This window comes from Ochotona curzoniae, unplaced genomic scaffold, assembly GCF_017591425.1.
Source record: "Ochotona curzoniae isolate NIBS_2020 unplaced genomic scaffold, NIBS_Ocur_1.0 scaffold_3171, whole genome shotgun sequence".
NCBI classification, from domain to species: domain Eukaryota; kingdom Metazoa; phylum Chordata; class Mammalia; order Lagomorpha; family Ochotonidae; genus Ochotona; species Ochotona curzoniae.
The window spans coordinates 2,230,831-2,244,233 of NW_024467104.1; the positions used below are offsets into that span (position 1 = coordinate 2,230,831).

The window sequence follows — 13,403 nt, forward strand, 5'->3', positions numbered from 1 at the left end:
GCACTTTGAATCCAAGATATATGGTTGTACCATTTTCTAGCTGATGAACTTGGGAAAAATACTGAATACCATGATATGTAGTTTATTCATTCTAAAAACCAGGCCTTGGAGATCCTTGGCGAGTGTTGAGGATTCTGTTTGGTAACTTTTAAGGGAGATCAATAATTAATTTGACTAATATAATAGTGATTAATGTGATTGATTTCTTGGCAGATTCAGGCCTTCTCTCCCTATTGCCTGCCCCAAAACCTGATGAAATGGATGTTTCGTTACTCTTTTCTCAAGATTTTGAAGAAGTGCAACTGTGTAAAAATGGCTCAGTTGTATGCGTTTGTGTTTTCCAAGTTACTCTCAGATGATGGTCAGAGATGGTGAGAGCATCACAGACAGCAAATGGGTTTAATGAAAAGTTGCCTGCTTAGACAGAAACGCCGGGCACTGGTTTTGTGGTGTGCAGCAGTTGCCATCACTGAGGAGGACACTGCTTGGAGTGTTCTCTGCTTCGTGCTCGGCTCCCTGCTAATGCCCAGAGCGGCAGCAGGTGGTGGCTCAGCAGGTGGTGGCTCAGCCTGCTTGGGGATCCTGCCAGCCGCCTGCCGGCCACGGTGCAGTTGCTGCCTGGCTTTCACCCTGCCCTGCTCGGGCTGCTGCAGACATTTGAGGAGAGAACCAACAGATGGAAAATCTCTTGTCTCTCCCTTTCAAATAAATGGCTTGTGGGGGAAAAAAAAAGGATTGTGAGCTGAAAAGTTGAGTGACCTCTTGTAAATTATTAGGTTAAGGAATTTTTTTTTTTTGGTAGCCTAAAATGGGGAAGAGTATAAGGCGTTCCAGTTAATTTTCTAAGTTCTCTTTTAGTATGTGAGAATTAAACCACCCTTTTATTTCAGTTAGACTTTTATTTCCCTGTGTGTGTCTGACCTTGCTTTCTTTTTCTCCTTCTTGGAGGGAGGAGAAAGGCATTTGGCCTCTCCCCTTCCTCCAGCCTGACACCTCCCCCGGTGTTACTGCCCCTCCCTTTTATCTTTGTTAACTTAGCAGCCTCTCCCTAAAGCCCGCTCTCTCCTTATAAGGCTGTGTGCACCGCTTTTGGCAAAGTTGCAAAAGGATCCAGGTAAGTAACTGTGGTCTCCGGACTCTCAAATTTGAGAGAAAATTTAATGTTATCTGTCCCAGCGGAGGCCTGGAGAAGCACACGGGTAAGGGGGGAGGAGAAGGAGGCGGCGCCCTGGCCTGAGAGACCCGAAGGACTTGCTCTGCCAGTCCTGCGTGTGCGCGGGCAGCTCTGGAAAGAAGCAGGTTTTGTTTCTTTCCAAACCCTTTCAGCCCCGGGTCCCCTGGGGAGCTCAGAGCCACACCCTTCTTTGCTTCACCCCAAACCCAGTGTTTAGCCATTTTACTATGTATGGTGTGGGGGTTTCCAGAATATTTAGGTGCAGGGGAAGGGAAGAAAAATGTTTTGTCTCTGAATTTAGGAGGTTATGGCGGTGTGGATTTCTTTTTTCTATCAAGACACGGTGAAAATTTTAAATCCCAGTGGAAAACTTTGAGTGCCATAGACAAATCAAGGTTCCTTACTGGTCCGCAGACTGTCCACCAAGCCTTCTTTCAACCAGAGTATCTAAAAGAGAAAACCTTGTACATGTTTATCTTGAATCCCTTGTCTTTGACACTGCCAACAGGAGAGTGATTTTTTCCAGACTCCCTTAGTTGAACAGAAAGATTCTCGGGGACAGGGGTTTGGCCGGGGGCACAGGGAGACTTTGTGAAGGTAGGCCCCTCTGGGGACCCTTCTGGATGCTCTGACCAGAGGCGCAGGACCTGGGTTGAAGTAGAGGTACTGCTGATGGTAAGGCAGGAGATTTCCCAGAATGCGGGTTTGTGACTTGAAGCAGGGCTCAGAGGAGATGAGACGTGGAAGTGTGTGCAGTCTTTGATCTTGGTGCGGATTGGCTGCGGGACTTGAGGTTAGCCTGGAAGTGTTCCCTGGGTGGGGTGGAGTGCGGTGAGGCATGTAGACTTTGGACTCCAGTACAATCATTCTTCCTTGATAAGCAACAGAACAACTGTTGACAAAATCATATTCCTTTGATTTAGAAGCAGAATGACAACTTTGTGTGTTGTGGAATAATTGCTTTGAATTAAGGGGCAAATGTCAGTTAAGGGAAATGTTTTAGTTTCTAGAAGACTCTATTGAAGTCATGTATTGAAATTCTAGAATATTATAAGTATTGCACCTTTTAAACTTATCTTTTGTTTTAATATTTATTATAAAAATAAAGAGTTACAGACCCATGTGGATATCTGATTAGGCAAGAGAGAGTCTCCCACCCTAATTGGAAGCCCAGAGGGTTGCTATGGCCGAGCTGAGCTGGTCCGAATCCAGGATCCAGGAGCTGCTTCCGGGTCTCCCATGTGTGCAGGGTCCCAAGGCCTTGGGCCATCGGTCAACTGCTTTCCTACTTTGTAAACAGAGCTGGGTTGGAAGTGGAGCAGCTGTGACATGAACCAGCATCCATATGGGAAGCTAGCACTGCAGGCACAGGATTAAATTATTATACCACTGCTCTGGCACCATGAGACTATTTTATTTAAAAAGATGTATTTATTTAATTCTTTGGAAGGCATTGTTAGAGGGTCGCAGATACCTTTTATCTGCTGGTTTCTTTCCCAAGTGACCACAATGACCAGGACCTGATGGAGCTTGGAGCCAAGCACTCTGTCCTGGTTGTCTGTGTGGGTGACAGGGGCCCAGGCACTCAGCCGTTTTCCCACTGCTTTCCCAGGTGCAACAGCGGGGAGCTAGATGGAAAGTGGATCAATTGGGAATGTAACCATCATTGCTCATGGAATGCCCCCATCACAGGTGGTTGTTTAATCTGTTGTGTCACAGTGTCACAGTGCAGTCTTGTGACTTTATTCCTAGCATTTAAAAAATAATTGCTATTTATTTTGCTAAGAGAGAGAGTTACCACTCGTAATTCCTCAGATGCTTGCAGTAGCCCGGGCTGGGCCGGGCTGAAGCCAGAAGTCCGGAACTGGAGCTCTAGCCAGCGTTCCCGTGTGGGTGGTAGGACTGAAGAACTTGCAGATCATCTGTTGTTGACTGCCAGGGTGCATGTTAGCAGGAAGCTGGAGTTTGATGTGGAGCCAGAATTTAAACCCAGCCACCAATATATGGGTTGGAGATGGGTTGTTGGCATCCCAAATGGCAGCTTACCCACCATGCCGAAGACCCATTCCTTGGCACACTTAAAAAAATTTATTTATAGGCCCGGCGTGGCAGCCTAGTGACTCAAGTCCTCACCTTGCATGCACCAGAATCTTATATGGGTGCTGGTTCTAATCCCAGCGGCCTCACTTCCCATTCAGCTCCCTGTTTGTGGTCTGGGAAAGCAGTTGAGCATGGCCCAAGGCCTGGTGATCCTCCACCCATGTGGGAACCTGGAAGAGGCTCCTGGCTCCTGGCTTTGGACTGGCTCAGTTTTGGCCACTGAGGCCACTTGGGGATGAATCACCAGATGGAAGATCTTCCTCTATGTCTCTCCTTCTCTTAGTATATCTGATTTTCCAATAAAAGTAAATATTAAAAAAAACTTATTTCTGAATAGTTTTAAAATTATAAAGCAAAATAGTGTAGTTGTAAAAATTATTAACATTAATATCACAACGTATAAGCTATATCCAATTTTCCTTATTTTTTTTTAAACAAAAAGATTTGTTTATTTTTATTGGAAAGGCAGGGTTACAGAGAGAGAAGGAGAAACAGAGATTGTCATTTGCTGGCTTGCTCCTCAAATGGCCGCCATGCACGGCTGGAGCCGTTGTGAAGCCAGGAGCTTCTTCCAGGTCTCCCGTGTGTGCAGGGCTCCGAGCACTTGAAGCATCCCCCACGGGTTCCCAGGCATGTCAGCAGGGATTTTGATTAGAGGTGGAGCATCAGGGCTGGAACTGCTGGGCTGGATGTTGCAGCTTAACAGGATAAGCCACAGCGCTGGTCCCTCTACAGTTTTTTTTTTTTTTTTTTTTTAAATCCAAACTCCCTCTGTTTTTTCCACTCCTTTCAGCTTCCAGTATTGTAGTAGGCAGTATTCTGTTCATAATGAGTTTTTTTTTTTAAAGCTCCCATTTATGAGGGAGAACCGGTGGTATTTGATGTTCAGTGTTTGGCTTATTTCACTTACCATGATATCCTCCAGTTCCATTCATTTTGCTGCAAATGACAGGATTTCAGTGTTTGTTTTAATCTTGTTTAAGGCTAGATAGTATTCCATTGTGTTTATGTGCCAGTTTTCTTTATCTGTGCATCTAATGGTGGACACTTTGGCTGATTCCCTGGCTTGTCGATGGTGAGGTGTCGCTGCTGTAATTCTCTCAAGTTATGGCTGTGTACCTGGTGGTGGGGTTGCTCAATCACGTGGCAGTTGTATTTTGGGTTTTCCATAGTGTCTGTACTGGTTTATGTTTCTACCAGTGGTGTGTGAGAGATCCCTTTTTCTCACATCCATGGCAGTGTTTTTAAAAAAAGGTTTTATTTCATTTTTGATGATATTTACATAGTTGAGAAAGATGTATGCTCATGTGGGCCACCAGTTAGGGTATTAGGGTAGGGAGTGTTGAGGCATGGAGGAAGGAGGGTGGGAAAAACACTTCCATTTTTTTTCTCTTGATTTGGGATGAGGAAAGTGGGGAAGGGAGGGGTCCATTTCTTGCTGCCAAATAAGGTTTCCCAAGAAACCATCACTTGCATCAGCCAATGCACACAGCATTGAATGCAGCTGCCCAGCCCCATTCCCCATGCACACCAACGTCTCCTAGAAACCCAGTCCTATGCCCACCACTGGAAACTGCAGCTTAGTTGGGGCAACCCTCAACAGCTCCCTCCAGGCCTGCCCCCAACCCTGGTTCCTGCTTGTGTCCACAACTGCGGCAGTCTGGTCCTGCATCCTGCTCTCGTGTATACCCACGCAAACTGTGGATTAGCTCAGTCCGACTCGCCCTCCTGCCCAGCACACACGTATGCCAGTGGTCATAGCAGTACTTGTTACTCTCTGTGATAATAGCCATTCTAACGGGGGGAAGGGACATTTCATTGTGGTTTTAAAAAATCCACCTGAAATCAATGCAATGATGTAGAAATGAAATTTTGTTTAAAAAGAGGGAGAGCATGAATCTGTATCATCAATGTTGATTTCATAACTGGGACTGGTTACAGAAGATAAAATTTATTTACAAAATCCAAATTGATAAAGTTTGGAGTTCTACAATCTTTTTTTTAAAAAAAGATTTATTTATTTTTATTGCAAAGTCATATATACAGAGAGAAGTCAAATACAGAGAGGAGGAGAGGCAGCGAGGAAGATCTTCTGTCCATTGTTTCACTCCCCAAGTGGCCTCAATGACTGGAGTTGCCCGATCAGGAGCCAGGAACCTCCTCCGGGTCTCCCACGCGGGTGCAGGGTCCCAAGGCTTTGGGCCGTCCTCCACTGCTTTCCCAGGTCACATGCAGGGAGCTGGATGGGAAGTGGGGCCACCGGGATTAGGACCAGTGCACGTATGGGATCCTGGCGCAGACAAGGTGAGGGCCTTAGCTACTAGGCTACCGTGCCAGGCCCTGGGCCCTGGAATTCTACATCTTGGGACAAGAATTGGCTCTTTGCCACAGCTGACCTTCTGATCAGTGAACCCTAGAAAATAGTGAAAGCCGCCTGTGATTTTACATTATTAGTTCATGTAAACTAAACCATGAAGAGTAATTTAAGTTTGTAGGGATTGGAGTTTTTCCAAGGTCCTCTAGCTAGTTTTTGACTAAGGTGAGATTTGGACCCCAGGTCTTTTGTTTCCGAAAATGGGGTTTTACTTTATTTTTCCTGCAGGTGTGTGAAAATTGCCATGGTTTACAGGGCTCTGGAAACAGGAAAACCAGGCATGGAGACAGCACATGGTTTACTTATAAGCCAGTCCTACTGACAACACACATCTAGTACCGTGTTTGCTGTAATGCTAACAGCTTTCTGGGTGTCATGAAGACATTTTCCTAAGCACTTCACATGGACTGTCCCATTTAGTCCGTAAGTCAGTCTCCTTGTGTGTGTATGTATGCCTACACACACACAAGATTGCTTTCTTTCTTTGGTAGCTGGAGTTGAGAAGGAGAGACAGAGAGCTCTTCCACCTAGCTGTTCGCTGCCTGGGTTAAAGCCAGGAGCTAGGAAGCCCATCCGCGTATCCCGTGTAATTGGGTCCTCACGGGATTTCTCCCAGTGCTTTAGTAGGACGCTAGATCAGAAGCGTGGGGTAACTGGGATGTGAACCAGGCACTCTGAGGTAAGTTGCCACTGTCCGAAGATGTGGTTTAAATTATTACTGTGCTACAGTCTCCCCTTCTATGTGTTTTCATATTTCCATTTTATAGACAAGAACACTGGGAATTAGAGTGCAAAGTGGTGCTTTACCCAAAATCATGTGGCTGATTGATAAACCCATAGAGTTGGGACTTGAATCCTACTAGATTCCCAAACCCATATTCTGGGACTGGTATCTTGCGTGGGCACTGGCTCATGTGTCATGCGCCGTTTCTGACCTAGCTCCCTGCTTATCGCCTGTGAAAACAGGGAGGATAGCTCAAGTGCTTGGGTCCCTGCACCTGTACAGGAAACTGAAGAAGCTCCTGGCTTTTGGCTTCACATCAGGTCAGCTCTGCCTTTGTGGCCATTTGGGGAGTGAAGCAGCAGATACAAGATTTCTGTTAGTCTTTTTTTCTCTGTAAGTCAGCCTTTCAGATTGTATAGCTGTTGCTTAATCTGCTGTGTCCCAATGCTAGCCCTGTAATTCTTGACATTAAATTGTTAATTTTTCATTTTGTTTAATGAGTAGAAGAGAAATACTTAAAACCACTTATTTTCTCTCCAGATGCTGGTAACAGCCAGGGTTGTTATATATGTTTATAAATCCTATATATTCTTCTAAGAATTTGGTTTCAGGGGGCCTGGCACAGTGGCTCAGTGGCTAAATCCTCACCTTGCAAGTGCCAGGATCCCATATAGGTACTGTTTTGTGTTCCAGCTCCCTGCTTATGACCTGGGAAAACAGTAGAGGATGGCCCAAATCTTTATTTTAAAAGATGCATTTATTTTCATTGGAAAGGCAGATATACAGAGAAAAAGATCTTTTGTCCTCCGGTTCACTCCCCAAGTGGCCACAGTGGCTGGAGCTGAGCTGATCTGACGTTAGGAGCCAGGAGCCTCTTCTGGATCTCCCACGTGGGTGTAGGGTCCTAAGGCTTAAGCCCTTCCCCCCTCAACAGCTTTCCCAGGTCACAGGCTGGGACCTGGATGGAAAGTGGAGCAGCTGGGATGTGAACTTGTGTCCTTGTTGGATCTGATCTTGGCTTTGAGCTATCATGCTGGGTCCAAAAATAAATCTTAAAAAAAATTGTAGTTTGAGGCATTGTGGCATAGTGGATAAGACTTCTGATTCTGACTTGCATTATAGGTACCTGTGCATAACACAGCTGTTCTACTTTGTGTGTGTGTGTTTGTGTGTGTGTGTTTGAAAGTCAGATATATAGAGAGAAGAGAGAGAGAAAAAGATGCTCCGTACAATGATTCACTCCCCCAAGTGGCTGCAGTGGCCGCAGCTTAGCTGATTGGAAGCCAAAAGCCAGGAGCTTCTTCCTGGTCTCCCATGCAGGTGCAGGGTCCCAAGGCTTTGGGCCGTCCTCGGCTGCTTTCCCAGGCCACAAGCAGGGAGCTGGATGGGAAGCAGGGCCACTGGGATTAGAACCGGTGCCCATGTGGCATCCTGGTGCATGCAAGGTGAGGACTTTAGCCGCTAGGCTACTGCACCGGGCTGGCTGTTCTACTTCTGATCCAGCTCCCTTATGTTGGTCTGTGAAAAACTGTTGAAGGTGACCCAATTGTTTGGATTCCTGCCACCAGAGCAGTGATGTTGTGGGTTAAGCCTCTGCCTGCAGTGCCTGCATCCCATCTAGGCACTGGTTTGTGTCTCAGCTGCTTCATTTGTGGTCCACTTCTTTGCTTATGGTCTGAGAAAGCAGTAGAGGATGGCCCAATGCCTTGGCCCCCTGCTCTCTTCCACATAAAAGACCTAGAAGAATCCAGACCCAGAGGCTCCTGGCTTTGGATCAGCTCAGCTTTGATCATTACAGCCATTTAGAGAATGAGTCAGTGGAAGGAAGACCTCTGTGCTTCCTTGTCTCTCTGTCAATCACCTTCCAAATATAAATTTAAAAGACAAAACAAAAAACCTCCAAGACTGTTTTTTTAAAAAGATTTATTGAATTTTATTGGAAAGGCAGATAGCAAGATCTTCTGTTTGCTGGTTCACTCCCCAAGCAGCCGCAATGGGCAGAGCTGACCTGATGTGAAGCCAGAAGCCAGGAGCCTCTTCTGGGTCTCCCACATGGATGCAAGGTCCCTAGGCTTTGGGCTATCCTCTACTGTTTTCCCAGGCCATAGGCAGGGAGCTGGATGGGAAGCAGGGCTGCTGGGATTAGAACTGGCGCCCAAAGGGGATCCTGGAGTGTGTAAGGCGAGGACTTTAGCTGCTAGGCTACCGTGCCAGGCCCGAGACTAAATTTCTTATCTCTGTCAGTGTATGAGGGAACCTGCTAGAGATGCTGGGATGTGGCACAAAGATTTTTGGGGTGTGGGTGGGATCCAGTAGCATAGGACTTGTGTCATGTTAAAAGTAAAACTAGCTGTTCTCACAAAATCTAGTTTTTAAAGGGATGACAGGCTTTACTTTGCCTCTTTTCTCACTTTAGGAATCCCTTCATTGTCTATTTTTTTTTAAAGTGAGAACTGTTAGGTGGTAAACCTGGGAAGGTGTTGGACTGCATTCGGGAGACTGTCCTCACCCCAGCTGTCAAAGTCAGTTCATGTTTGGCAGACTCGTCTACAGCACAATCTTTTGTGAAGTGTACACATGGGGAAGAACCATTTTTGCCTCTTTAGTTTTGAGCCTATTGGTTTGCTGTAGCTTGCCTGACTGCTTCCTCTCTCCCTCGCTTGCTTTCTTTCTCCTACCATTTTTTCCATTCTCCCATTTGTATTTAGACATTATTGGATACCTCTTTTTCTTAAAGAAGAATGGAAACCTTTCCTTCCTTCTTTCCTTCCTTCCTTCCTTCCTTCCTTCCTTCCTTCCTTCCTTCCTTCCTTCCTTCCTTCCTTCATTCTTTTCTCTGTCTCTTTCTTGTTTGAAGATTTGCTTTTTTATTGGAAAGGCAGGATCACAGAGGCAGAAGGAGAGAGAGATCTTCCATCTGCTCTTTGATCCCCACATGGCCGCCTCACCTGGAGCTGGATTGTTTCAAAGCCAGGAGCCAGGACCTTTTGCTTGGTCTCTTGCGTGGGTGCAGGGCCCAAACTCTTCAGTCATCTTCTGCTGCTTTTCCAAGCACATTATCAGGGAGTTGGATCAGAAGTGGAACAGCCGGGAGTTGAGCTGGTGTCCCTTTGAGATGCCAGTGCCATAGGCTGAGACTCAACCTACTATGCCACTGTGCTGGCCCTGGGAACTTTTCCGCTTTTCCGTAGTGCTTAGGAAGAAAGCTTTGAAATAGGCACAAGTATTGTGGCTTGGCCTGTTGTCCCATATCTTCCTGATGCTCTGTATCTGATTCAGCTCCTTGGTAATGGCTTGGTAAAAGCAGAAGAAGATGGCCCAGGTGTTTGAGTACCTGCATCCAAGTGGGAGATCCGGATGAAGTCCCTGGCTCTTGACTTTGGCCTGGTTCAGCACTGCCCATTGCGGCCATCTGGGGAGCTGACCAGTGCATGGAAGATAGCTCTCTTTGTTTCTTTAATTCTAACTTTTACATAAATAAACCTGAAACAAAAAGATTGCAGGGAAGGGAGGCTGGATCATTCTTATACTTAAACCTCACTTGTTTTTGAACTTGACCACAAGGCCTGTGTAGAGCATCAAGCATAGACCTATTTAAATGTAGAACTTGTATTGACTGAGTCCTTCAGCAGTTCAACACCGATTGGTCTGTTTTCTCATTTGCCCATAGCTTCCTTCCTTGTTTTGCAAGGATTTCTTCCTGGCTTGTTTGCAAGGACTGCCAGAAATAATAAATGATTTAGTACTTTTCAGTTCTTTTCAGATTTCCTTTCTTATTAAACTGTGAAGGCCTCTGAGGAATGAAGACCTTGCTGTATCAGATGTGTAGTGCTATGATGACTACCATGTACTAGAAAAACTACCTCTGTCCCAGAAACACTGGTCTAGGTGGGACCGCCTAGTAAGTAGTGTTGAAGTAGGGAAACCAGCTCATCCACTCCTTAGAACCCAGATATGTTCTTGATTCAGGTAATTTCATGTACTAATTCACAAGATAGTTTGAGGCTGAGACATTACCATGAAGTAATGTATTTGGAAGATAGAAATTAACTCTTGGAATAACGTAATACCTCATATTTGTATAGCATGCATTATCTCACCTGATCTTTAGAGCAGCTCTGAGTTAGACTGGGCTCGTGGTTTTGGCCCCTTTCAGAAAAGAACACAGCAGGGATTTAACTGCGACAGCTTCTTCTGCCCAAAGAGTCAGATCTTGGCTTTCTGTTGAAGTATGTCTTCTGCTCCAAGTTAGTGCCACGTGGTGAGCTTAAAACCACGAAGATGGAGGAAGCTGATGTTTCTCAAATTACTGTCTGTACCCTGGTCTTTTCCCCTCCATTTTTTCCTAACCCTCTTTGTCGAATTGAAGTTAAAGGTGCAGGGAGTGGCCACTGGGGCCCAGTCTCTGCATAGGCGGTGAGTGCACGCATGCGCATGGTAGTGATAGTCGGCGATTTTATTAGAGGAGGAAGATTACAGGGCAGAGCCTGCTGCAGTGATGGCTGCACTGCCAGCCTGTTCAGAACCAGAATTTTGAGTTCAAAATCCTCTCAGTGTGGGGCTTCAAAGGTCATTGTTCATCATAGGGAAGGGCAGGTATGCAGAATGAGGAAACGGGGATGAAGGAGGAACTTATTTTAAGGTTCATTTATTACGTATTTGAAAGACAGTGACATACACACACAGGGAGGAGAAGAGGGAGATAGACCTTCTGTCATTGGTTTCACTCCCCAGGTGGCCAAAATAGCCAGGCCTGGGCGTTGCCAAAGCCAGAAGCCTGAACCCCGAGACCCTGCCAGAGTCTTCTACATAGGTTCCAGGGACTCAAGTGTTTGGCACATCCTCTGCTACCTTTCCGGGCAAATCGGCAGCAAGCTGGATTGGAAGTGTAGCCAAGTCTAGAACCAGCACTCTGATAGGAGATGCCATTTTTGAGAGGTAAGGCTTAGCCACTGTGACACAATGTCTTCACCCTCCCGTTTATAAACATATAAGGATACTTTTTTTTAAGAAGAGATTTATTTATTTTTAAAAGATTTATTTGTTTTGGGCCTGGTTCAATAGCCTAGTAGCTAAATCCTTGGCTGTATGCTCTAGGATCCCATATGGGCACTGGCTTGTGTCCTGGCTGCTCCACTTCCCATTCAGTTCCCTGCATCTGGTCTGGGAAAGCAGTAGAGGATGGCTTAAAGCCTTGGGACCCTGAACCCATGTGGGAGATCTGGAAGAAGCCTCTGCCTCCTAGCTTCGGATCAGCTCAGCTACGGCCGTTGGGACTGCTTGGGGGAGAATGTACCAGCGGGATGGAAAATGGTCTGTTTGTCTCTCCTTCTCTCTGTAAATATGCATTTCCAATAAGAATAAGTAAAATATTTTACAAATCAAAAAACAGATTTGAACAGCTGGGACATACGCTGGCGCGCCTAAGGGATGCTGGCAGAGAATCGGCCTGCCTGAGCTGGCCGCAGGAATACTTACTACAGACCTCTGAGTGGCCTGTTGGAATGTAGGATGGGAAGGTGAGAAAGTAGCAATAGGATTTGCACCACAAGGCATGACAGGAGTTGATGGATAAATGATGCAGGAGCCTAGTGCTGGGGGAGGAGGTGTTTAGGGGGAGGGATACCACACACTTGGACTTAAAGAATCAGCTAGTTCAGAAATTTATTGGGCATCTGTTTAATCAGTTTCCTGTAAGTACTTTTGCTTGCTGAGTGCTGTATATGCTGTAAGGCAGAACAGGCCCAAGCTTTGGTGCCTGGTGAGGCTCTGGGGAGCGTGGGAAAGGCAAGGGAAGCGAAGGCTCAGCCTGGGCCAGTCCCCACTTGTCTTCAACACTGTGACTATTGCACTGGTTTCTCAATGTCTTTGTGGGCATGCTGGGACTGGGCTTGGAGGTTCCTGCCTCAGGGATGGAAAGGAGGGGGGAGGGCATTCTGACAGCAACCTTCTCTCTGTAACTTGGTCACTGGGAACAGGAGGTAAATGGACTTCCAGCTGTGTTGTTACTTGTTTGTATCTCTATAAAAGTCAGAGAACCTCCAACTTAGCTGTAGAATCTTAAGTTTTAGAGCCTGGTGTGGTAGCACGCCTGCTTCGCATCCAATTCCCTGCCTGTGGCTTGGGAAAGCAGTCGAGGATGGCCCAAAGCCTTGGGACCCTGCTGTGGGAAGAGGCTCCAAGCTCCTGGCTTCAGATCGGCTCAGCTCCGGCCGCTGTGGCCACTTGAATGAATCAGCGGATGGAAGATCTTCCTCTCTGTCTCTCCTCCTCCCTGTATATCTGACGCTCCAATAAAAATAAATCTTTCAAAAAAAAAAAAAAAAAAGAGTTAATGAAAACTACATCTAGGGGCCAGGCATATGAACTCAGCAGTGTCCATAGGGCATTTGTCAACTAAGTAACTAATTCATATTTTAATTTGGTCTTTAAATTTTTTTTATTAGTACAAAGGAAACAGAGTTTGTGTATCCCATTGGTGTAGTAGCAATAGGGCCACACTTCCCTCACTTCCCTGCTCCCCTGATATGCCGCCTCCCCTCCCCTCTGTCAGTGTTTACAGACATAATTTTAATCTGTTCTGGACTCATGGACTTGATTTGTCACTAATAATAATATTCAACAAGCAAAGTGTAGGTAGACCACATGGGCTGAAAACAAGTCCTGTTCCACAGTGACCGTGTCATTCCTGTTTTCTTTTGTGTGTTATATGTGTTTTGCTACCTCTCAGACAACAGGGTATTGTTGTTTTGAGCCTGGGTTATTTCAGTCAGCATAATGGTTTCTAGGTGCACCCATTTTGTTGAAACACGGTTTTCTTCTTGAATCGTATTATCTTGAATTATATTTCATAGTGTGTATGTACTGCATTTGCTTTATCTGGTCACCATTTGATGGACATCTGGGTTGATTTCATATCTTAGCTATTGTGAATTGAACTGCTTCCCTTTCATTTTAATACCTACCCTTGCTCCTCTGGGATTTTTTTTTTTTTAATGGATTGGGTGTATTTTATTTTCCTCTCATTCTCA

The 13,403-nt window shown here is 45.8% G+C and overlaps 1 protein-coding gene across 1 annotated transcript in view; it reads left to right on the forward strand.

Annotated features, from left to right (window-relative positions):
* The first annotated feature begins 1,025 nt into the window (after window positions 1-1,025).
* The window catches only part of CTNND1 (catenin delta 1), a 39,068-nt gene continuing 26,690 nt past the window's right edge, over window positions 1,026-13,403 (forward strand). Inside the window, exon 1 of the mRNA XM_041004037.1 lies at window positions 1,026-1,114. The gene's annotated coding sequence lies outside the window, so the exon portion shown is untranslated. The remainder of the gene's footprint in view (window positions 1,115-13,403) is intronic.